The sequence below is a fragment of the Triturus cristatus genome, chromosome 8 (genome assembly GCF_964204655.1).
Source record: "Triturus cristatus chromosome 8, aTriCri1.1, whole genome shotgun sequence".
Taxonomy (NCBI): domain Eukaryota; kingdom Metazoa; phylum Chordata; class Amphibia; order Caudata; family Salamandridae; genus Triturus; species Triturus cristatus.
In genome coordinates, this window is record NC_140591.1 from 1,174,459,049 (window position 1) to 1,174,484,625 (window position 25,577).

Here is a 25,577-nt window from a genome sequence, read left to right on the forward strand (position 1 = left end):
ATTCCCTCTAGAGAGGGTCTTGTCACATATTGTGCATTGCACTTATTTTTCCAGCAGTTTTTGATTCCTCACGAGTTTGGGTAACAATGGGTAGTTTGATGGGTGTTTGGTAGTTATGTTCTTTTTGTGAGTTCTGATGTTAAAAGTAATTTTTGTAAATTGTTTTTTTGTCAAATGCATTGTTAAAATAAAGTTAAGCCATTATGTTGCTAAACAGCTAGACTCAACCTTTGTGAAAAATATGATTATAGATCTGTTTTACACTTTGTCATTTGTATTCGTGACTACTGATGTCATTGCGAATTCCGGTGTTGCTGTGAAGAAGGAAAATGCATTTTTGATTTAGTTATTTCGACAAATGAATACAAAAGGGAAACTTAAATTAGTATCTTACTAAATAACTACACTGAAACTTTATCTATAATATGTCTATACATGTGTTTTATGCTTTGTCCCAAAAAAACGGTATTCGCAGAGTGTCCTTGGCAATTGCACTGATAGAATCACACAGGCACTACCTGTGCAATCATCAAGGATGTCATTTCTCCACCACTCTGTAAACGCCCTTCCTGGCACACTACTAGTTGGAGGATGAAGTCCCCTTGGCTATTGAGGGTTATTGGAGGCCAACTACCCCTCCTGTTGCCTCCAGCAAGTCCCACACAGTGAGTTTGCTAAGAGGTCTTCGGGGCCATGCTCCCTTTCTCCACCACTTTACAAACATGTTGCCTGGCACACTACTGGTTGGGAAATTAAGTCCTTTTGGATGCTAAGGGACCTTGGGGACCAAGAAGCCCTCCTGGTACTTTCTGTAAGTCCTACACAGTGTGATTCTTGAGAGCTGGTCAGAGGCCATGCCCCCTTCCCCCACCACTTTGCAAACACCAAAAAGCCATAGAAATTCACTGGAAAAATACAAAGGTTACTGGGCTGTTGTAGTTAGGAAATATAATTTTTTTAACATAGAAATTCACAGAAAAAAACAATATTGAAGGGACGTTATAGTTAGAAGAAAATCCTCAGCACACTTAAATAGCGTCACAATAATTATAAGAGTGCGTAGTGTAAACACAAATTGAACACAAGTAAGTGAATTCTTGTTCTTTTCTATATTCTCTGGGTCTTCAGACAGCCGACACGTGTTTCGTCGCTAACAAGGAAAATCGTCCTGCGACTATATCAAGGCTATATCCTCTTTAGAGAAATCCTTTTTTGTGTTCGTTCCTCTAGAGAGGGTCTTTTTCCATATTGTGCATTGCACTAGTTTTACAGCAGTTTTTGATTCCTCACGAGTTTGGGTAACAATGGGTAGTTTGATGGGAGTTCAGATGCTCACGACATCAAATACAGCCACTCACACACCCATACACACAAGGATTCATACAGTCACACAGCCACTTACATAATGTATGCTCCTTGTGTACAACCATGTTCCGTACTCGGTTATACATGAGGCGCGACGTCCTTAGACCAGATACATTGAATCACGAATCTGAGACTGTGGGGACGTAATAGGATCCCTTGGATATATCCACTGCAGTATTTGACGTCGCGATAAAGTCGCAGGACGAATTCCCTTGTAAGCCACGAAACACATGTCGGCTGTCTGAAGACCCAGAGAATAAAGAAAAGAACAAGAATTCACTTACTTGTGTTCAATTTGTGCTTACACTATGCACTCTTATAATTATTGTGACACTATTTATGTGTGGTGAGGATTTTCTTCTGTATGTTTAGTTGGCTCAGGCCGCTAGTTTGGGGAGATCAGTGGTTCTCCTCACCTTACAGCACTGTGACAAAGATAGGTATCTTCACACCAATACTTGTGCTATTCTCCTGAATGGCGCTATTTTTCCTAAATACAATACCACTGTCCAGTAGCATCCGAACATTATAGTTAGGCTGACATTTCACTCATAAAAAACCAGAGACATTCAGTAGTTATAGTTAACTGAGCTATGCACTGCTTATGACCATACATATTACATCACTGATGACATGGTCAGTAACATCACTGATGACATCACTGATGACATCTCAAATTACATTACTGATGACATCATCAAGTGAATGTAAGTGGTTTTAAGAGTTTATGGGTGCTAAACATATATACTAACCTACTACAAAAGTTTAATTAGTTGACTAGGTGCACTACTACTGAGTGATACTACTTCTAGAATACATTGTGTGAGTGGCTGTGTGACTGTATGAATCCTTGTGTGTATTGTTGGGTGAGTGGCTGTATGGGTGTATAGGTTGGAGTAGCTGTGTGAGTGAGTGAGATGCTGTGTGAGTGGCTGTATTGGTGAGTGAGTGGGTGTGCCAGTGGCTGTATATCTGCTTGAGTGTGTGGGTAAGTGGGTGTGTAGTGACTGTATGGGTGATTGAGTGGGTGTCTGAATGGCTGTATGAGTAAGTGGCTGGGAGTGTAAGTGGCTGTATGGGCGAGGGAGTGGCCGTTTGAGTGGTTGTTTTTTTAGGCGAGTTGGTGTGTGAGTGGATGTATTGAAGAGTAAGTGTCTGTGTGAATGGCTGTTTGGATGAGGGAGAGGATGTGTGAGTGCTTGTATGCATGTATGAATGGGTATGTAAGTGGTTGTGTGGGTGTGTGAGTGAGTATGCGAGTGCTTGTATAGGTGCATGAGTGGCTTTGTTCAGAGGCTGCATGGGTGAGTCAATGGTTGTGTGAGTGCATCTATGGAGGAGTGAGTGGGTGTGTGAGTACTGGTATACATCTGTTAATGGGTATGTGAGTGGTTGTGTGGGTGTACCGGAGATTGTATATGGTGTGAGTGGGTGTGTGAGTGGTTATGTGGATGTTGTCATTAGTAATAACATCAGTGATGTCATTTGAGATATCATCAGTGTGTCACTGACCATGTTATGGGTAATGTTATATGTGAGATCATAAGCAGTGCATTGCAGGGGTGTAAGTTATCGTTAGCTTAGGTCACTATAAGTGCTGAATTTCTATTGTTTTATATGATTGAAATCTGAGCGTAAATGTAAAGTCCCTGTAACAATTGGGTTTTTAAGTGAATTTGTAGCGTTTTTAAACTAGTAGTCACGTTTGCAAAGTGGTGGAAAAGGGGGTGGGCACTCTGACCAGCTTTCAGGACTCCCGCTGTGTGGGACTTACTGGAGGTAACAAGAAGGTTTCTTGGCCCCCAAGGGACCTCAGCATCCAAGAGACTTCATCCCCCAACCAGTATTGCACCTCAAGGTGCATTTGCAGAGTGGTGGAGAAAAGGGGCGAGGCCTCTGACCAGCTCTCAGCAATCACGTTGTGTGGGACTTACTGGAGGTAACAGGAAGGGTTCTTGGACTCCACAGACCCTCAGCATCCAATTGGACTTCATCCCCCAACCAGTAGTGCTCCAGGAGGTGCATTTGAGGAGTTCTGGAGAAAGGGGGTGGGGAGTCCAACCAGCTCGCAGCAATCCTGCTTTGTGGGACTTACTGGAGGTTACAGGAATGGTTCTCGGCTCCCAAGGGCACTCGGCATCCAAGAAGACTTCTTCCTCCAACCAGTAGTGCGTTAGGAGGTGTGTTTGCAGAGACATGGAGTAAGGGGGCAGGACCTCGGAAGAACTCCCAGCAATCCCGCTGTGTAGGAGTTACTGGAGGTAACAGGAGGGGTTGTTGGACCCCAAGGACCCTGAGCAGCCAAGGGGATTTCATTCCCCATCCAGTAGAGCACCAGGAGGTGTGTTTGCAGAATGGTGGAGAAAGGGGTGTTGGTCTTCAAAGACCTCTCTTCAATCCCGCTGTGTGGGACTTACTGAAGGTTACAGGAGGGGTTGTTCACCTCTAAGGACCCTCAGCAGCCAAGGGGACTTCATTCCTCCAACCAGTAGTGCACCAGGAGGTGCGTTTGCAGAGGGGTGGAGAAATGGGGCGTGGCTTCTGAAGAACTCTCCGCAATCCCACTGTGTGGGACTTTCTGGATGTAACAGAAGGGGTTCCTGGCTCCCAAGGACCCTCAGCAGCCAAGGGGACTTCATCCCCTAAACAGTACTGTTCAAGGAGGCACATTTGGAGTGTGGTGGAGAAAGGGGGCGGGCCCCCTGATAACATTTCAGCAATCCCGCTGTGTGGGATTTATTGGAGGTTTCAGGATGGGTATTTGGCCTCAAGAGACCTCCAGAGTTAAGGGGACTTCATCCCCCAACTAGTGGTGCTCCAGTAGACCCGTTTGCAGAGTGGTGGAGAAAGGGAGCAGGGCCTCTGGTGACTTGCTGGAGCTGGCTTGTTTTTAAAACGTGTTTGTATTGTTAGTGGGGCACAGCCTCGTGGCCCCCCTTCCCTCAACCAATTTCAGCCCCGGGGACCCCATCTCCTGGGGCCTGCCCTTTCTTTAAATTCATTTTTTTTGTTGTAAGGGAAGATTGCCACATGGCCCCCGTCTCGGTCTGATTTCGGCCCCGTGGACCTCCTCCCCTAGGGCCCAGCCTTTTTATTTATTTTTTTACAGTAAGGGAAAGGGCCGCGCAGCCCCTCTCCTGAGCCAATTTTGACCCCAGGACCCTGCCTCCATTCTGGGTGCACTGTTCCCACCCAGCCCAGTTGCTTTCGTTGGGGACCGTGGGTGGAGCCAGAAGGCCCACGCGGTACCTGCCGGCACCCCACCTCCTTTGGGAGCCGGCATTGCTTTCACGCACAGAGAGCTGCTGGAAAGGTAGCTCCCTGTGTGTGAAAGTAATGCTGCTCCACTTCCAGCAAGCAAGAGCATTTTAAATGGACTAGCTTATTGGAAGCAGAATGTTTGCTGTGGCTTAGCAGGTGCAGTAAAGCTCCCAACAAGCCAAATCAAGCAGCTATGTCCCAGGGGTGGGCAACTTGGGACATAGCAGGAGCCTGCCCTGGGTGGTGGTGGTCCTCAGGGCCATCTATGGCTCCAGGAGGGGCCCTCACGGCCCCCCTCCTTCATTCCTGTAGGGCCTACCCCAGGGAGGTTGCCGAACATGGGCACTTTTTGATCTGCACATGAACACTTTATGTGAATGTATTGCTGCTAGTGACTTGCGCATGAGCACTTTATATGAATGTTTATGCTGCTACTGACTAGAATTTTCAACTAACGTATTATGGTAGGCTTGTTATTATCTTATCATCGAGTTAATTGACAGACATTTGCAGCTGAATGTTATTGCTGCTAGTGATTTACACTTGAATACTTTATTTGATAATCTTTGCTGCTATTGACTTGCATTTTGCACTATTTTACTATGATACGCTTCTCACTTTAGTACTATTACGCCGATAGACAGACATCTGCAGTTGAATGTTATTGTGGACAGTGACTTCACATGAACACGTTATATAATTGGTTTTGCTGCTACTGATTTGCCCTTTGCACAGTCCAATTATGATATGCCTTTTCTCATCGTATTATTGAGTCAAGAGACAAGCAGTCATAATTTGAAATGTATTACCAGCCTGCCCCAGCAAAATGATATCCTCCAATTGATTAGTCATTTTTGCATTTTAGATTAAGTGATCTAACATCATGAATTTTGATTACCATTATGTCCATATGTATCAAGAACATGTTGTTCAATTTGAATGTTTGTTCTTTGTGCTAGTAGTTAATGACGCCTCACCTTTAGTTGGCGTTGTAGAATATGGATTAGAAAATTGGAATGTGAAGCACTCCATTGAATACAATGTAGTGCTCCAAGCTTCTACGGGCCGGTAAAAGCCCACAGAGCAACATTCCAATGTTGCTTTTGTTCCCAGCTGTTGCTGTGTACAAGTGTCTCTTGGAGCCCGAGGGGATTTAACCCCTTCGACGCGCATGACGGAACGGTTCCGTCATGCACGTCGGTTGGGCTGTGCTTATGACGGAACCGTTCCGTCATGGCCCCGCCCGCGCTCAGAACCTTCAGCGTGGCGCGGAAATCCGCGCCGCGCTGAAGGGGTTAAACACCCTCTGGCTCTGAGAGGCCTTTGTTTTATTTGGTAGAACATTCTGCCCTCTAGTGGCAGAATGTTCTAATAGCCTTATAGACCTTCGTAGCTGGGCCATATCGGCCATTTAAGACCCGCTCCCTTGTTAAAGGCCCTTGCCTTCGGCTCGGTCCTTTAACGCTGGAATGGGCCTTTAATGGATGGATTAGCCCGCTACGGGGAGCTATAAGCCCATAGTATATAATGTATAGACATGAACTCCTTATCTATATGTGTATCATGCAATGTACTTATGGATCAGTGTGGCATTTCCAATATGGCACTGAAATAAAGCTCAAGCTTCATTGAAGGCAGTGTTCCAGCTCACATGAGGGAGAGCAGTGCAATGATAGAAGGACTGGTTACTAATCACAATGGCGGAGGAATACAGGTTGGCCAGTTGAAGGCATAAGCTGAAATGCGTTGGCGTCCTGTTTGTGTATGATCCGCTGTCTTCCATAGTAAAAACAACTATCTGTACCCCCCTGTGCCCACTTCAATAGTTGTAAGTACCTAAATGCTCTGCAACCTTTCTCAAGTGTGAGTTCAATTCACCTTAGTAAATAAACAGTGCAAACCAATCACCAACACTAAACACATAGTATACAGACTATGCCAAAAAAATTAACCAAAAAATGACATCGACTGTAATACAAAATGCAGTACCATCCATACCGTGCTTGGAGCAAAATGTAATGATAATCAAACCGTAACGGCACAAAATTATAGAAGGCCACTCAATTGTATGAATTTTCATAACTAAATCTTAAGCACAAAATGTCATCATATCTTTCTTCAATTGCATTTCATCACCATAATTACGTGTATTTCATGCAATATTTTGCATGTCATTTTCACCTCAAATGGAGCCCTTAATGCTAATGTATCTGCAATCAGGGAAATACAAATATCATACTCAGTCCCACCCACACGGTTGAGTGATATTTGTCAGATTAAATTGGAGAATCATTTACAGTGTGATCGTAATGTGATTAGTACAATCATAATTACTAATGATAATATATGTAATAGTTCTGCATCATGAGAACCATAATATTGCTCAAGTGACAAAATATATGCTCATAATAAACACCCAAGTTGGCCAATATGCATTTATCTCCATCATAGAAACCCAACCTTAAAGGCAATAGGACTCTCTGCATACATAGAAATCAATATCACATGGAGAAGGGCATGTCGTAATGCATGTAAATGATAGATAATGATTAAAGAGAAAATATATACAAAAAAGGATCTCAAGAAAAGATGTGAAATAAACAGAAATAACAATGAAAAATATCCACAAATTTCCTTTATGTCTAATAAATGTTTCATAATTCCCAATGAGGACTAAGATATATTATGGACAAGAGCAGGGAAGGACTATAACTTAAATGTGTACAGTAAGCTCCTCCTCCTTATTCAGTCCATTTGGGAGCATCGTATCCAGGTTAATGATTAGACATGACTGCAGGATGACCAGTGACTTCTCTAGGTCTCCCCTTGTTGGCTTGTCAATCCTGTCAATCCAAAGAATTTGAAGTGATCTGGTTACTTTGGTGTTTCCTTTGAAAATGTCTGGCAACAGGGTATGTTTCATCAAGATTTTTAATAGCACGTAGACATTCTAATACCCTCTTTTTGAGTGGGAAAGTAGTACTCCCTATATACCATAGCTTACTTAGGCATTCTAACGCATAAACATAGTAATCTGGTGCACATGTGATGAATTGTGTGATCTTTTTTCTTTTCCATTGGGCAACTGGTAGGCATTATGGTTATTACTATGCCTACAGGCCTTGCACCTGCCATATTTATAAAAACCTCCTGCCCTTTTAAGTCATCCTTCTTTGGTAGGTCTTTGGAAATGGCTACATGTGAGTGGGTCCCTCAATAATCTCGCTCACCTGCAAGTGGAACCTGAGTGGGCCCCACAATAGATTTCAATATCTGATCAACCCTAAGAATACCCCAGTGTTTATCACCTGTTGATAAAATCAGTTATAAATCTTATTTAATTTGTATTTGTGTTTTGGGATGTTTTCTTACTGGGGTGTAGATCATCTCTTTTCATGGATGATTCTCTCCCTTGGGGTATTTTAGAAACTTGTTGAGATACCCCTTCTCCAGAAATCTATCTATTGTTACAGCCCATTCAGTTTTGTGAGTTTCTTCATTGGAGCAATTCCTTTTATCGTGAAGTAACTCACCAAATGCAATGCTCTCTTTCAAATTAGTGGGATGATAACTTATGGCATGCAATGTGCTGTTGCCAGCCATTTTTTTCCTGTGACGTTTTGTCACACGTCTAAGTATTCTATACTCACATCACTGATCTTGTGACGAAAAGTTAATTGAGATTGTTGACCTGTAATTGATTCACAAACTCCACTGATAGTCTCTCCTCACCATCCAATATGACAAATAGGCCATCAATATATCTTATCCACATGATTATGTGGAAGGTGTATGTCTTGTATTCCTCTGTCCAGACCACCTGCTTCTCCCACTAGCCCAGGAATAGGTTTGCAAAGCCTGGGACAAAGCAGGTGCTCATCTCAGTTTCTGATACTTGTCAATAGTTATCTCATCCAAGCAAAAGAAATTCTAAATTAATCAGACAGCCAGCATTCTGCTCAACATCAGAGTGTGATCAAGGAATTTTAAAGATCTACTTCTTCGTGGGTCATTGCATGTATAAAGGGAGTATTATGTATGTGCATTCCCAGTGAACTCCATGAATCTTAGTTAGGAAATCTGTGATGTCTCTAAAGTACGATGGTAATGCGGAGCTAGGAAGTGATCTAACTACATCACTGTAGGTTCTAGTAGACCTCCATTTGCCGATACTTTCGGTCTTCCTGGTGGTTTTGTGGGGTGTTTGTGTACTTTGGCCAAAACGTATATTGTGGGTATTCTGGGATAGTTTACCTTTAGGAAGCGGAATTCCTAAATAACACCTTTCTCCATCCACACATTCAACAAACCATAATACTCTGAGATACATTTCTTATATTCAGACTGGCTAATAACTACATAACATTTCCTGTACCTTATCTGAATATATATACTGCTTCACAATATTGTTCAATATCCATAACAACAATGTTCCCCCTTTTTGTTTGAGAGCTTTATCACAATGTTCTTATGATTAGCCAAAGCATGTCTTGGCAATTTTAGATTTGTGGTCAAATATGTTCATCGGAATATTCCTAATCCCTTAGTCTTCATAATTCAATAGTTATTGTTTTCTGAAATGAATCAATGGCATCATGTGTGGTGTGGTATTTGGATTGGTACAGCTCTTTAGTTTAAACCCACTGATCGAAGTTGTGTCAGTATCAAAGTCCATTTTTATTCACATATCCCAATTTGCCAGATCCTCATTCCTTCCGTGTTGCAAAATATTCCAGAACTCCTGTACATATTCCAGGGAACTCTGTGAGTATCTTAAATCCCATTCAACGTTACTTCCTCTGTTGGTATCCAGTTCATACATTGATACCACTTCAGTGATGTCATTTATGCAGAAATCATCTAAGCCTGTATCTGTCAAAGTAATGCCCTCATTTATTGGTGGTTTGTGTATCTTCTGTAATTTCATCAGTTTAAATTTACAATAAAACAAGAAGAGATCAATTCTGGATTGTGCATAATTCAAATTTTCTGTGGGGATAATGAGAGTCCCACTTCTACAACCTTTTTGTATTCATCAGCTAAATTATTAGATAAGTTAATGACAGTTGGCTCACCATTCAGTATTTTTTATCTTTTCTCTAGGACTTTTTCTATGGTTTTTGTCCAGGGGCCACCTCCCCCTCTTCTCGTTTTCCTCAACCTATGACGATGCCTCTTCTACCGTTTCTGTGATCTCTTGCTTTGCCTCTTCGTAGTTGCTCTCGGTTCTGTTTGAGCTGTTTGAACTCCTCTAACAATGTAGTTGGATTACTAATGCCTGTAGTGGTACCTGTAGTTTTTTCTGTCAGAGCACTTAAATCTGAGCTGGATGCTTTGGAGGGCACTTCCTGAAATGTGTCCATTGGAATTACTCTGAGCTGTTGACGGAGTATATCGAATCTTCTGGTGAAAATTAGAATTCGCCATTCAGCGTAATGTTTTTTGTCTCTGAGAAACATTCTCCCCTTTTTGCTCTTAATTTTGTGCTCATATATTATCAGTCTTTCACTCAATGTAGTCAAGAATTCCTTTACACTCTTATCCTCCTTGTGTTGTTCAATTTCTGCCTTTAATGTAGCCAATTTCACCCTAGTTGTCTCCAAATCAAATCTAGCTTATTTTACCGGAATATAAAGAATTCCATTGCATGGTTTTGCCATATACTGGATGTGAATTTTCCTAGATTGGTATAGTCATGAAGCTTCAATGTAATTTTGGAATGAAGACACTTCCCATAATTTTGCGATTTCTTGTTTTGATAGTTTTTCAAGTAGTGTCAGTTTATATTTAAGAGTTTTCTCCCCTGTTCTGACACTGACATTCTACTCCAATGATATTCCTACTTTGCTGTTTTTATCAAACAGTGCCTGTGCCTCTTGAATCCTGGTCTTATCATTTTCATTCATTCTGTTTCACTCATGCACATAAGCGGTTTCTTCAAGCACAGTATCATTAGCTGACCATAAGTCCAATTTTATGGTCTTCTCGGGCGAGCGCCTCCAATAACCCCAGCGTGCAACTACTTAATTTAGGAAGCTCAAGTGTGCCTCTTCCTGTGCACCGCAATTTGGGAGACCGGTCAGCATGGTGCCCAACCAAGCAATGGCTGACTCTACTTCTGACGCATCCACTTGCAATAGTCCTTCCATATTTAGACTCTGGGCAAGGTGGCAGGAATCTGCTTGTTAAAATGTAGTTTACGATTCTCCATAAATAATCCATCACTTCCACGGATATGCCGGTGACAAAATGCGGTCTGTGGAACACGTACTAATGTTCAAACATAGAAAAACAATGAAAGGCACTACTTGATGGTGAAATAAATAATTTATTCTTAATATCAGTGACAATGCGTTTCAGCTTTGCAGCATGTGTGGGTTCAATCCACCTTGGAAAATAAATGGTGCAAAAGAATTACCAACATAAAAGATATCGTAGACAGACCATGTAAAAAAATTAAGCAAATAATGACATTGATACGGATGGTACTGCATTTCGATCAATGTCATTGTTTGGTTCATTTCACCATTATTTCACCATGAAGGAGTGCCTTGCACTATTTTTCGATTTACAAACATTACTACGCATATATACAATTCTCTATTAGTTACCAATCTGTTTAGGGCGTCTCTTCCAACTAGCGAATCCTAACAGTATGCATGAATGTTTTGTGACCATGAATGCGGTCACAAAACATTTGCATATTGCCAGCTACTTCCCCTTTGTGAATGTTTGTAAAAGCATTTTTAAGAGCAGGCAGTGGTCTCATGGACCACTGCCTGCTCTTAAAAAATGAAAAAAAAATAATAAATTTTTCTTTTAGTAAAGCATCTCGTTTTCCTTTGAGGAATACGGGCTGCTTTACAAAAAGAAATAGTTTTTTTTAAAAGCAATCACAGACATGGTTGTCTGCTGATCTCAGCAGGCCATTATCCCTGTGATTTTTGTGATTCCTAGGGGGTCTCAAATTGCGGCCTACCTCATTAATATTCATGAGTTAGGTCATTTGCGACCCCTTAGGAATAGCAGACAGTGTACTGCACACTTTCATGAATGCCATTTTGCAATTCCCGAATTGCGAATCGCAAAGATTCGCAATTAGGGAATCGCAAAACATGTTTTTTGATGCATCTAGCCCTATATTTTTAAGAAAAATATTTTTGTTATTGATATTTGTAGTTTTTATAGTTAAGCATAGGAAGATGATATTTAATTTCCAATATTTTTGTGTTTCAATATTTTATGCATCAATATTATGTCATTGATCCAGTGGGTATATGGTATGCCACTTTACCAGGGTCTTATATTAGATTAAATATGCCAATCCAATGAAAGCTAATGTAACCATGTTTTAGGGAGTCAGCATAATCACTTTAACACTGGTTAGTAGTGGTACATTGCACAGAGTCCTAAGGCCAACAAAAATGTATTTTGCAAAATAGAAGCGAGAAGACAAAAGAATTGCGGGAGACCACCTTAAGGCTGACAGATCTAAAAGCTAGCAATTACTAAAGACATTTAAGAATTTGTGGCTGCTTGTGCAGTTTGCTCCCAAGACAAAATCAGTAATTTGCCTATGAAGGGTATGCTACAACCCATTCAACAGTGGCATACAGTATCGATGGACTTAATAGTCGAACTACCACAGTCTAAAGGAGGCCAATAACCCATTTTCTTTTTGTAAACCATCTAAAAAAGATGGGTCATTTTATTCATCCTAACAGAGTGTCTTCAGCTTCCAAACGGGCCACTACATTTTCACCAGAAATCATGTGATTAGAAAGAATAACATCAGTAATAATCACAGATGAAACACCTAGTTTTTAATCCCCTTTCTGGTGAAATCGCTGTCCAATAATGAACATTGACATCAGGATGTCTTCAAATTGCCACCCAAAAACTGACAGCCAGACAGAGAGAATAAACCAAACAGCAAACCAGTTTTTATGCTGTCAAATCACTATAATGTAGAAGATTATGTAGAAACTCGCTGATTTTCAATACATTAATATGATAAATGTATCACCAGCATTTTCCTCATTTTTCTGTGCCTTCGGGTATCACTCTAACTTATTAGAAACTAGACAAAAACCAAGAATCATCGTTCTTGCACTGCCAGCAAGAATCCTACAAATCCAACAAACACATCAAGAGGCTGAGAAAAATCTAGAGGAAGCAAAGAGAAGGTAAAAGGACTGTACTGACCAACATAGAATCATAGCCCCAAGCATGAAACCAGGATATATAGCCTGGCTGTCTACAAAAAACACCAAATCAAAAGGAACTAATAAATGGATTCCCATTTTTATAGGACTTTATGATATAACTAAATTGATACATCCTGTGGCAGTCCAATTACAATTACCCAGAACACTAGTAATCCATTGCGTTTCACATGTCTTTAATAAAAACTTGCCCTCGAAAAGACTAACCTTTCAACACCTCCACATGCACAACTTAATCATTGACCACTCAGAATATGAAGTCAGGTCAAATTAGAGTCAAAAAGTATTAAAGATTGGAAAGGTTCTGAAAACTGATTATGGGAACCCGCTAGCCATTTGCTTGCCTCCAAAATGTGATAAAATTTGCTGCTGTAAAATTTCCACCAGAAATATCTCGGCAAGCCAAATGTGATGGGGAAGCTCTTGAAAGAGGAGTACTGTCAGGGCTACACTTGACCACCTATAACAACATTAAATCTGCCACCTGCAAGGCCACAGACCCATTGCTGTCACCTTTGTCGTGCTGGGAAGAAATTGTGGTAAGCAGCACACTGGTTAAAGATGAATGTTCATGGATGTGCATTCAGGCAGAGATCCCACAATAACTCACAAGTTTCACAAGTTTGGGAGCAGCCTTGGTATAAAGGCCACATCCAAACAACCGCCAACCTCTAGTTTTTGCAGACACTCCATAAGCAACGTCACGTCTTTGACTCTTTATCCAGAGTCCCTGAAAGAAAGAATAAACAAACTGTTACACTTACCTGTGAAACCTGGTGGTCTAGTTGCCATTGTTTCTTCAGTTCTAGAAGATCCCAAGTCAAGCATTAGCAGGAACCAGGTACCTGTGATAAAACAAAATCTCGTATAAAGGAAATAAGATTGGTTATATGTTGCTTGCTTTGGCTTGTTGTGATATTGTCATATACCTTACACTATACTAATTGATCCCTGGGATGGCATCTTTGACCGGAAAGGTGCATTCTGCCAACCCAATTGTCTTCAAAATAGGCAATTGGGGGACTTAGTTTGTCTTCATGTGATTTGTAATAGGGTTATTGTTATAATTATTATTAACTTGTACAGCGCAGCTTTCACCCAACAGGCATCTTAGTGCTGGTACATTATCGAAGAGAAGAGGAGTCAAGCATTCATTAGGAATGACTTATCATTTCTTGCATTTATCTATTTCCAGGGTTAGTGCCAAATTTTCAGGTCCTTCCTGAAACTCAGCAGATTTCTGTTGGTTCAAAGGGAGATAGGAAGTTTATTCCAGAGATGTGCACCTTGCACCTGGACAGTTGTACCTCCTACTCTTGTTTTTTTAAATGAGTGGGTAGACAGGAGGGCAGCCTTGGAAGATCTGAACATTCTAGAGGGTTTATATAGTTCAGTCTTTGCTGAAGAGCTATAGGTCCTGTTCCATTTACTTCCCTATGGGTAATGCATAGTGCCTTAAACATGCATCTTTCTTTTCCTGGTAGCCAGTGTAGTTTATGTAGTGTTTCTGATGCTGAGTCCTTTCTCCCTTTATTTAGCACTAGTTTAGCTGCCAACACCTGGATCATCTGGAGCAATTTGAGGAGGTAATTGGGACAACCTAGTAACAATGAGTTGCAGTAGTCTAAGCGACTTAGGATTGACGCCTGTATCACCAGTTTTGTACAAGGTCGGGGGAGAAATGGGCTTCTTTCTTCAAACGTTTGAGGAGTCCATGGCAGGTTGCTACTGTTTTGCTGATGTTGGCTTCCATTGAGAGTTTATTATCAATTTGGATTCCTAGGTTTCGTACCGACTTTGATGTCTTTAAGTCTGCGTTAATCGCCCAAGGCCAAAATTGTGTGAGGAGTTGCTGCTGTATGTTTGATAGTAGGTAGCATAGAAATCAATCTTATCTCCATTGAATTTTAGTGTATTATCGATTAGCCATTGGGTCATCTTTTTTAGACAGAGATGGAGATTAATCATTTGGTTAGGGCAGATTTGTTGAGGGATATTATTAGTTGGGTTTCGTCCGCATGGTTTACAAACGCTATCTCATAAGATTTCATCAAAGTTATCAGAGGTCTTAGGTATATATTAATATATTAAACAGTATAGGGCATCAAGGCAGAGCACTAGGGGACTCCATGTCTAATATCTCTATACTTTGATGCAAAATGTGGAAGGGTTATTGCTTGTGATCTGTCCAAGACTTAGGACTCAAACCAGTTGAGCATTATATCTCTCACCCCCATCTCCTTCAGGCGTGCAAGTAGGATTTGATGGTTGACCATATCAAACGTGGCGAATAGATCGGATGGGATCAATACTGCTGTTTTACCGTCATCAACTTGTTTTCCTATTTCGTTGGTGGCTAGAATTAATGCTGTCTCTGTTCCATGTGCAGACCTAAAGCCCATTTGCCCTAGTTAAAGCAGATTATTCTCTTCAATGTAGTCCGCTAATATCTTGATAAGGTATTTTTCTAGTATTTTACCTGGGAAAGAGAGCTTTGAAATTGGGCTATAGATGCTTGGTTCTTGGATATCGGCCAAAGGCTTTTTCAAGATTGGGGTAACCAAGGGCTTTTTCCAGGCTGTTTTAACCTTTCTCATAGTGGGAGATTGATTACAGATTTGGCACAGAGTGAAGAGGAGTTCATTCGCTCTTTCTTTCCATAGCCTAGTTGGTATGTGGTCTAGAGGGGAGCCTGAGGAGATCCATGCAGTGAAGTTTTTAAACTTTGTTTCATCTTGCATATCAGCCATCGCTAGGTTTGCCATCTTAAGCCCGCTTTAGTCTGTGTTTGGCATTTTAATCAAATTGTCATTATTTTTACTATGGTTAAGGTTATCTTTATTTTTTATGTCGGTTAGGATCTGATTGATTTTATTATCAAAATATTCCGAGAGATTGTCGCATAATTTTTGATAGGGTTCAACATTTTGTTTTATACAATCCGAGTTGGATAGCTCTTTTACCAAATCAAAGACATTTGTTGTTTTATTAGAGGCTTTGAGGATGGTAGTGGAGCGCTACAAGGCTCTGGCTCCCTGTCAGTTAGTTTTAGTAGGGCTTTGTCACTGTCAGTGTGGGATTTTCTCCATTGTCTCTCAAGTTTTCTGCATTTTGATTTTAGGCCTTTTAGGGCTTCTGTAAACCAAGATGCTGAGTTTCTCGATTTAGGTTTGCTTGCTTTTAGTGGAATCATTTTGTATTGAGTGTCTAAGATACATTTTTTCGTAATCCGCATAATTTGTTTCTACTGTGTTAGAATCTAAGGAGCAAGTGGTGGTGTCAAATAGTATTTCCCTGTTGTTTTTCTTTAGTTTAGCCCAGGGTCTTTTCAGTGAGGGATTTTTTATGAGTTTGTTATCTTTGGTTTCTTTAGCATAAATGGTGACAAGGAATGGTCTGACCAGCTGATGGGGATGGGATTAATAACTGTAATCATGTCTGGGGAGGCTAGACTTTTGTTAAGAGTATGTTCATCCCCATGAGTGGGTCCCTTAACCTGTTGTATAAGATTCATACTTTCGCAGATGTTTAAAAACTCCCTCAATTGCTTCTGATGGGGATCTTCCACCCAGATGTTAAAATCACCTAGGACTAGACAATTTGAGTGAGACATTAGAAAATTAGCTGTTGTATCTAGGAAGGGTTGGGCAAATTCTGTTAGTGTGCCGGGGGCCTATAGCATAGCAGTCTAGATAGGATAACACCTTCCTTTTCTTTAATTGAGAAGCCTAATGTCTCTATTCCTTGGTTTTATTCTGTTTCCAGTTTTACTACCATCCATTTGTATTTAAAAAGGATTGGCACCCCACCCCCTCTTTTTTGTTCTCGATTGGAACAGGGCTTTATAATTTGGGGAGCATATACTTCAAAGAATAAACCCAGGTTCCTGGAGGAGCCCAGTTTCCGTGATAAAAAGTATGTTACAGTCATTGGAGATTAGTAGCAGATTTAGTTCAGCTGTGTGTTTCCCCACAGACTGTGTTTTAAGCAGTCCACAGGATATAAAATTATTACTTGTGCTGTTGGTGCGTTGTGAGGCTTCAGAGCTGCCCATGTTATTAGGTGTGGCTTCCTCTGGGTCTATGAGAGCATATTGATGGTCAGTGTTACAGGGGTTCCGTTCCTGTAGTTTTTTACTGGTGTACGTGATTCTTTCCTTACCCTGTGTCTTCTGGGGTTTAAATCCGACAGCATGGGACGGGCGCAGACAAGCTTGCCTTTGGCGCTCCTTCAGCATTCCTGCTGCGAGGTCACGCCATCATGCAGATTAAATAGCCCTCCCTCTTTAGTTCTGCCAAAATGACTAGACGGCTCACTGTGAAGACCCCAAAATGGCGGCGTTCAAGATGTTCCAGCAGAAATGGAGGAGGTTCAAGAGCAAGCCTCAAGTGAGTGAGTCTATTGGGAGGTTGTAGTAGTTTGCTACTACTGTTACTGGAACATTTGTGAGGGCAATTTGTTTTTTATTTTATAGGCAAATTGGGCGTTTGTTGGGTACTCAACACTTGGGGGCCATTTCGATGAGGTTGGAAACAACACTGACCATCGGTCGGGAGCCGTTCCGACTGCATCGAAATGTCCCGCTCGGATTCCGTTCCGACCGACCCATTATGATGTAGTTGGTCAGAAAGGAATTCAAATGGGCTTTCTGAATGGCTTGTGACGACCTCAGCAAGCCCATCTGCCATTCGGAAAGGGGCCAGTAATCCCAAGGGTGGCTCTTTTTGCCCGAGGGATTACGATGGCAGATTCCTACAGCCTTTCTGTGCTGGCTTTTCTGACACAGAAAGGCTTTTGGAATCTGACTTTGGGGCCCCCAGCAGGGCCCCAATGGGTGCAAGGCCTCTGGATGGCGGCCGAGGGGTGTGATCCCTGCACCTCATTGCAGGCACCTTGAGGTGCCTGCCACGGGGTGCAGGAATGAACTGCACCTCAGCCCTTTACAATGAAAGCATGCATTCTGGTTGGAATGCATGCTCCCATCGTAAAGAATAGGATTGTGACCGCACAGTGTTCAGTCGCATCCTAATTCTGGTTTAGGACCGCCGACAGGAGGTCAGTCGGTCCCAGTTCCAGATCAATGTCAGGTCCATCCGACATCGAAACCGGCCCCTTAATGCAGATTTTTGGATGTGTCTTTTAAACATTCTGGTTAAAATGGCAGCTACTGTCTGGTGTAGCTTTTATGTGGATATATTTTTAAAATGGAACTAATAATTGTTTTTTCAATATCAATAAATATTGTTTGAGGATAGTAGTTGTTGGTTTTGGATTATATTTGAGTTAGTAGTTTGTAGTAAGTTGCACTTTGTTAAAGCAATGCAAAAGTGAGGACAATAAAGGTATGATCGTGTTGGGATATTCAGAGTGGATTGTGTATATCTGTGTGAATGGTGAGGAGCATGATTTCAATGTGCTATCTATCATCCACGTGTTGCTTTGCATTAATCTTTGCAGGTTATTTTCTGTAGCATAAATTATTATTCTTCTGTTATTGTTAGTGTTGTCATCTATAAGGAAGGGGTCCATGTTATGTGTTGTAGTTAAATTATCAGGGATAATTATCTTCAAGTTTTTTAGGGGCAGCAGGATTTTCAGTTGTGGCTTTTTCTGACAATGCTTTTGAGTTTTCCAGGTTTGGAATACCTGGGAGTTGTCCTCATGTCCTGTAGTACAGTTAAGAATGTTTGTTAAATTCTTTTTTTATAATTTGTGTAAGTTCTTGTGAACTAGTGCTGCTTTCCAAAGGTTTTGAAACAAATTACTCATTTTGATTTCTTTAACATTTAGCGGGTGATAATGCTCTCTAATGTTTTATACAAATTTGTTTCTATCCATAGCACTTACAGAGCACTCATTTAAGTAATACCTTGTATATTTGCAATGTGTATTTTCTATGCTTGTGCTCTCATGACTGTAAGTATATTCTATGTGAGTAAATAAAAGTTTGCCTTTTTGAGATTTAATTTACAACACTCTTTCCAAGGTTATGTCTGTGGGTTTTAGAATTATATAATAATAATATGTTTGTAATAACTATAGCTATAAGCAACATTAATATTTAATCATGCTTTATTTTTACCTGTTTGCATTAGATGTTTTAAAAATAATTTTGCATTATTTTAGCCATTGTTTTATTTTACTTTCATTTTTAAACTGCACTGTGTTTTGCGCTATTTTATGGTTAGTTATATATTTACTTACTTGTCAAAGTTTGTTTGTTGAGTTTGGAGTTTAGAAAGATGATATTCTTATTTTTGTGATTTAATTTTTGGCTTTACTCCATTGGCGTACTAGTGAAATATAAAAAGAAAGCATTACATTAGCTTTGAGCTTAATTTAAATGTTTTGCTGTTGGTGCACTTTAGTTATAATTTATTAGTTTAGCACTTTATTTTCAAAGTTTGTTTTCTCTCTACTGGAGCTGGTTTCTTAGAGGCTCATTATGATGGGGAACGATCGCCACCGCCGAGCCGGCGGTGGCGATCGTTCCGCCATCGTAATGAGATTTACCCACCGACATATTAGGATGGCAGCGGGTATCGCGGCAGACGCAAAGTCCGTCTGCCGCTTTACAACAAGTGGCAATCGTAATGATTGCCTACCGGGTGGAGCAGGGGTACTAATATGGTGGCATGCCTAGCAGACACCGTCCGCCATATTAGAATGTGGGGACTGAAAGGCCTTTGCATGGCGGCATCACAATTTGCAGAATGCAACCGCCATGGTGGAGGTCGCATCCTAATTCGTGGTGCGGGACCGCTGCATGTGAGGCAGCCAGTCCCAACACCACGACAATGGCGGGCGGACTCATGTCCGCCCGTCATCGTAATGAGCCCCTTAGTCTTTTTCTGTGTAGAGTCCGTCAAAGTGTCACATCCTTGACGTGTTGGCATTTTTGCTGTAAATCAATCCATGTTTTTGTGTCCTTTTCATAGTGGGGTATTTACTTAGTGAAGTCTTGGTACTGATTAGTTTTTTAATTTTAATTTGATTGGTCGTTTTATTTGATATTTGATTTGCTTATATTCTGTTTACTCCTTATTTGTTGGGAGCTAATCAGTGTTCATGTAGAAATGTATATATTTATTTGTTTTTAATGTTATATTTATTAAACTTTATTTCCGTAAAATTTTTGGTTTGAATAATGCATTTTTATAAGTCTTGTATTGGTTGATTTCATTTGAAAATTTTGACTTAATGTTTAGTTAGTGTTTTTTTTGTTTATTTAGTTTAAAGTTAATTTTATATTGTTGTGGGGATTCTGCTTATGCAAAGAACTATGCGCAGGAACCCGGACCCTCAGTGAATTGTGGTGTACCAAAAACTCACCTCAGAACCCAGAACCCTTTATCCGACCAGCATCAGTGTCCCATTCGTTATCCGAGGTTTAGCTCGGCGGTCCCAATGTATAGACAACCCAGAACAAGCGACTTACAGGCACATGCATCAATGTAAAAACCGGTCGCAAACGGGCAGATTCTCAGAATCTGCCCCTTTGCGACCGGTATTTTTGCATTTGGGATGCATCATCCCAAATGCAAAAATCGCAATTTAAGGAATCTCGAAATTGTGATTCCTTAAATTGCAATTGCATTTAAGGAATCCCAAATTTAGATTCCTTAAATGCAATGCATGAAAGTGAAAAAATTAGCGATTTCGCTAATAGGGGGAGCACATTACCATGAAGTTGAACTTCATGGTAATTTGCAAAAACTTTGAAAAATGCACTTTTGTGCATTTTTCAAAGTTTCATGTTGCACACACACCTGCCCTTAGAGCATGTGTGTGTGCAACATATGTGCACAGATCAATTTCAGGGGTGCAATAGAGTGTCATTTTGACACCCTTGCACCCTTGAAATTGCATGAGCAATTTGCGAGTACCTGCTGGTACTCGCAAATTGCTCATGCAATCTCCAATTCATTCCTATGGGCCTGGAGGCCCATAGGAATGAATGGGACGGCATTCCTTAATTGCGACTCGCAATTTGCGAGTCGCAATTAAGGAATTTGTAGGAATCGCTATTTTTATAGCGATTCCTACATGCTTTTGCAATTCCTTAATTGGGATTCTTTAGAAATCGCAATTAAGGAATCGCAAAAGTCTTTGTTGATGCATGTGCCAGTTAGTGTATATCTCAGGAATGGTGGGAATCAGAAATACCTGTTCGTAATTATTCTCATATAAGTCCACAACAGAATAAACAGAGACACGGTAAAAGTTTAAAGAGTTTATTTTATAAACCCTGTGTCCTAAGATGCAGCAGTTTGGCTAACATAAGCAGACAAACGATTAAAACCAAAACCATCAGAATAGTTACAATACCATATAAAATGAAAGGAGTAATCATACTAAAATGACAGTGGATCTAAGCCACCTTCCTTTCTCTAGCAAACTAATAGTATTATTATTAGACTAGTAAAAGGTCTCTAGGCTTGAATGGGGAACCCCATACCGTAAAGATCAGCTCAGTGAGATCACATCACAGGATCAGCTATGCTCTGCTCCTGGGAAAGCTCTTCTTCCGAATGTAATGAAAACATGTAACACTGCAATATTAAAAGCACCCGACTTTCAGGTATTTGCAGCTGCGTGCGTGTTATGGCTAAATAGTGGGCCGATCAACCTGAACTCAACAACATGCACCGTCTAGCGACCCAGACTGTTTCTATACACTGTGTACAGACCAAGGTCGCAGCTCACTGTTTGGGATGTTAACAACAGACAGTTCTCATGTGAAGTCAAGTCGAGTAAGCATTTCTCAATTTAATAACATGTGACTACAGTGTCGTGTGCAAAAGCAGCAAAAGCGGCAAGATGGCTTAACATCTAACGCGGTTGTGCTAACTTAGCATTGTATATATATAGATAAGGATCTTCACTACACCCCAACTTGATCGGACCACTGACCAGTAGGGGCGCACTTGCAAGAACGCAGAGTTCAAGTTTGATAGAACGGAACCAAGGGCATGAACTGTAAGTCCATATAAGGTAAGTCTTTTTTTTCGAAGAAAAAAATAAAGAAAAAAAATTAAAAGGAGTGAAAAAACCAATGTTAAGGATAAAAAAAACTCATTTAATGACGTAGGATGAAATGAAAGTGCAAAAGTCAATCCATCAATGTATAAGCACAATAAGTCGCAACAGCTTCCAAGAGGAAATCATTGGAACGTTCCACAAAATTATCTGCCATCCAGTTCAGGACGGGGAAGGAACATACATGCTCCTCAACCAACGGAGCCTCCAGCACCAGACGAGGACAACTGGCGTGTTCTTCAAGATAACTTCTTGCTAAGAAGTCAATCGCAGCCGTTCCGATGTCCCAATTTCCAAGGACTCCATGTGCTGCTCCACAGGCCATAATCCTGATGCCAGAACAGTCCAACTCATGAGCCACTAAGGGGCTCCTCAGCCGATCATAATCTGGGGCAGGAGACATCGAGTTCGGCAGACACAAATCCAGAGCTCATTGGAACAGACAATCTAGGCAATGAAAGACGGGCTGCACACAAGTAAAGTAGGGAAACCGGAAGGACAATCCATAGGCTATGCTTAGAGTTGCCAGTGGTAAAGCGCCATAGTATTCAAGCATCCGGTTACGAAGATGGAGCAGCCGGGACATGTTGTCGTGTGACGCAAGTTGTGTATCTATAGCGCAGGGCGCAGATCAACAAAAGTATTCCAGCTATGAGGGCGAGAAGTAAAAGGAGACCTCCGAAGACGCTGGAAAAAATAGAATGAAAAAAGGCCGGGATCACACCAAAAATAGTTTGAAAGGAGGTCACGAGGCCGGAGCCCACAATTTTAAAAAAATGAGCCATGCCACTTGTTGATGAGGCATTAAAGATAGTCTGAATCAAGGTCCCAAAATGAAGTGGGAGATCAGTATTCAAAAGTGCTTGTACCTCAGTGCGGGTGTTTGCTACGTGAAGGACAAATGTTTCCCGGGATGAAGTCAACGCGGCTTCTTTTTGAGACAATAGAGCCCTTATTCTGCTCATCTTGTTGAACTCTGCTTTCAAGGTTGGAATGGAAGGCCAGATGGATACATCGAGCCGGCCATGCGGGGGTGGGAAAAGGACGTTATTACAGCAAACTACTCTCTGTGATACAGTCACTATGTAGGGAATTGCCACTAACATCCCACAGCAAGCTTCATTATTTAATAGCAAATAACTACCGTTAGCAAGCAGCGTGAAAGACGGTGTTATAACTGGCACGGGAATCCCTTTCAGGACGCAAGCTAAATTAGGGGCGTGCACATTACATGCACCATGCAATTGAATGTACCTACACACAACAGAGTGATCCGGAGTGGAAGTGCACTCTTCACCTTTCAAGTAAACCTCCTTGCTGTCTCTCACACATCTATACGTGAATGGAAGTGACCAAACTTCATGCATGAAGGCAGTACCAAGTTGTTCATATCTGCCTAGAGCATAATGTTTCATGCACGAACTGAAGTTAAACAGAGGGAACGGTAATGTGATCAACCCATGTATAAGCCACACAGCAGAATTCATTTCAGCAACAGAGAAAGGCAAAGGTTCTAACTTTTCCATGTGCAGTAAGGAGTATGTAGCATCTTAGATGGACATGAACTGTTGTTTCGCAGTTAAATTAAAAGGAAGGAACAAAGATGAAGTGTTCATGTAATCCCAAGGGACTTTCCCTGCCTTTAACGTTTGCAACGTCCATGCAAACTGCATAATAGAACGCAATTGATTTTGACCATGATACAATACAGACAAATCATCCTGCACAATGTCTACCACAGATGATACAATATTATCTAAGGTATAAATTCTAGAAGATAGGGTGTTAATACCATTATCTATAACAGACAATACCTTTTCCATATTGGCTTGATCAATAGCACGTAATCTGGATGCAGCCTCAATTTGTGATAACTTCCAAACTTCGTTGTAAACAGCATACACCCATCTTTTGGACCTGCCTACTGCAGGACCTTTAACAAAATCATTCAAATCTATTTTGTCGTTTAATTGTGCTAAATGAAGTTTAACAGATGCTAAAGTGGAATGTTGCAGCCAGGACTGGCATAAATTCCCTACCGAGTAGGTAGTTACAGTGTGAGAAGATTCAAAACGGGGGTCTACACGAACCTGTGTATACCCCTGCGTTAAATCCAGAAACCGATGTTGACAGGAATCCGAACTCGTTTGCCACACCAACCACCCTTCCGGATTCAGTTCAGGAATATTGAAGGATGTGTTGGAAACATAAGTCTGCAACATAGCAAGGGACAGATCCGTATGATTACCCCAATTGGAATAAGCACCCAGACCCGGAATCGAGGGAGAATTTAATTTTTAGAAGTAGCCAATCCAAAACAGGTGAAAACAAACAGCAAAAGGTGCACCACTTCCACAAGTGTAAATGATATTAAATTAGTCCATGTACACGATGTATTTTCTTTTTCAAAAATTCTTCTTTATTGTTCATTTGTTAAAATGACATTAAGAACAGCCAAAGCAGCCGACGCGTTTCGTCCAACTTGGGACTTCTTCAGGGCTGCAAAAATGCATATATAAAAAGTATATATAAATATCACGAATAACCACATATAATATTTAACAAAACCAAGCTACACACAATAAACATAATCTGTGACACAAGACAAGTTCATAAGAGTGTTACAAAAAGAAAAACATTGCTTTTAACAATACACAGAAGACATAAAGAAGCTAAAAGGACTGTCAAAGAGTCAACAGTTGTTATGAATTCATGACCGTCATTTTTCATTTGGCTAGTCCAGGTAGAGACAACCTATCAACATATAAGCATAAGTCTAATTAAATAACAACTTACGAGCGTATATTTATAAAGTTCAATTGGTTTCTTAATTTCAACCGTGGTCTCATTCCTAAGCCAAATTTGCATTGACCGTGCTGTATTTGGTCAGAAGCAGGAGAGTTATTAAAGAAACCGTGTATGCAAAAGACAAAAAGAAATCTTTTGGGCAGAAGATAGCAAGATTTTGAATTATGAACATCATCGTGTTATAACCTAACTGGCTCAGTAAAGTTTTTAAAAAAGGAGGAAAGACCCCAGTGTATACCCACCGTGAGTAACAGTATACCGATGTGTATTTGTTTTCGGGAAATTTCTAGAGCATCATTCAACGTCACTAGAAAAGAGCCAAAGTAAAAGGGCATAAGACAGAGGAATTTTATAACGACATTAAATAACAAAGTAACGTGAGTACGTCATTTGTTATGATAACCTTAAACTAGACCGGAAGAAGTTAACAAGGAGATAAGCGTCAAAAATGATTTAATACTAAGCGTTAGTGAGCGTTTGTCATGAATGGGTATTCCATATATATCTCCAAAACCGTTTTTATAAAAAAAAAAGAAAAAAAAAGAAGAGGAACTCCCCATGGGAGTGTATGTACTTACATTCATAAGTTAGAAAGTATATCAGTTAGAGTACGGGTACATATCAGAAAAGTGACAACCACTGGTCCCGTTTTTTCAATATGGCACAAAGTCAAGAATTCATCCAATGATACGGACAAAAGTCAAAGTCTTCAAATTGCCTGGAAGTAGAAACACGACAATCCAATCACCCAAGATGAATCGAAATGTATTAAAATGTTTAAACAGACTCACTCGTTCACTATGTGTGGGTGAACTCACATTACAGAAAAAAAAGAAAAAAAGAAATAGTCTAATAAGTCATATGTGGTATCAGATCAAC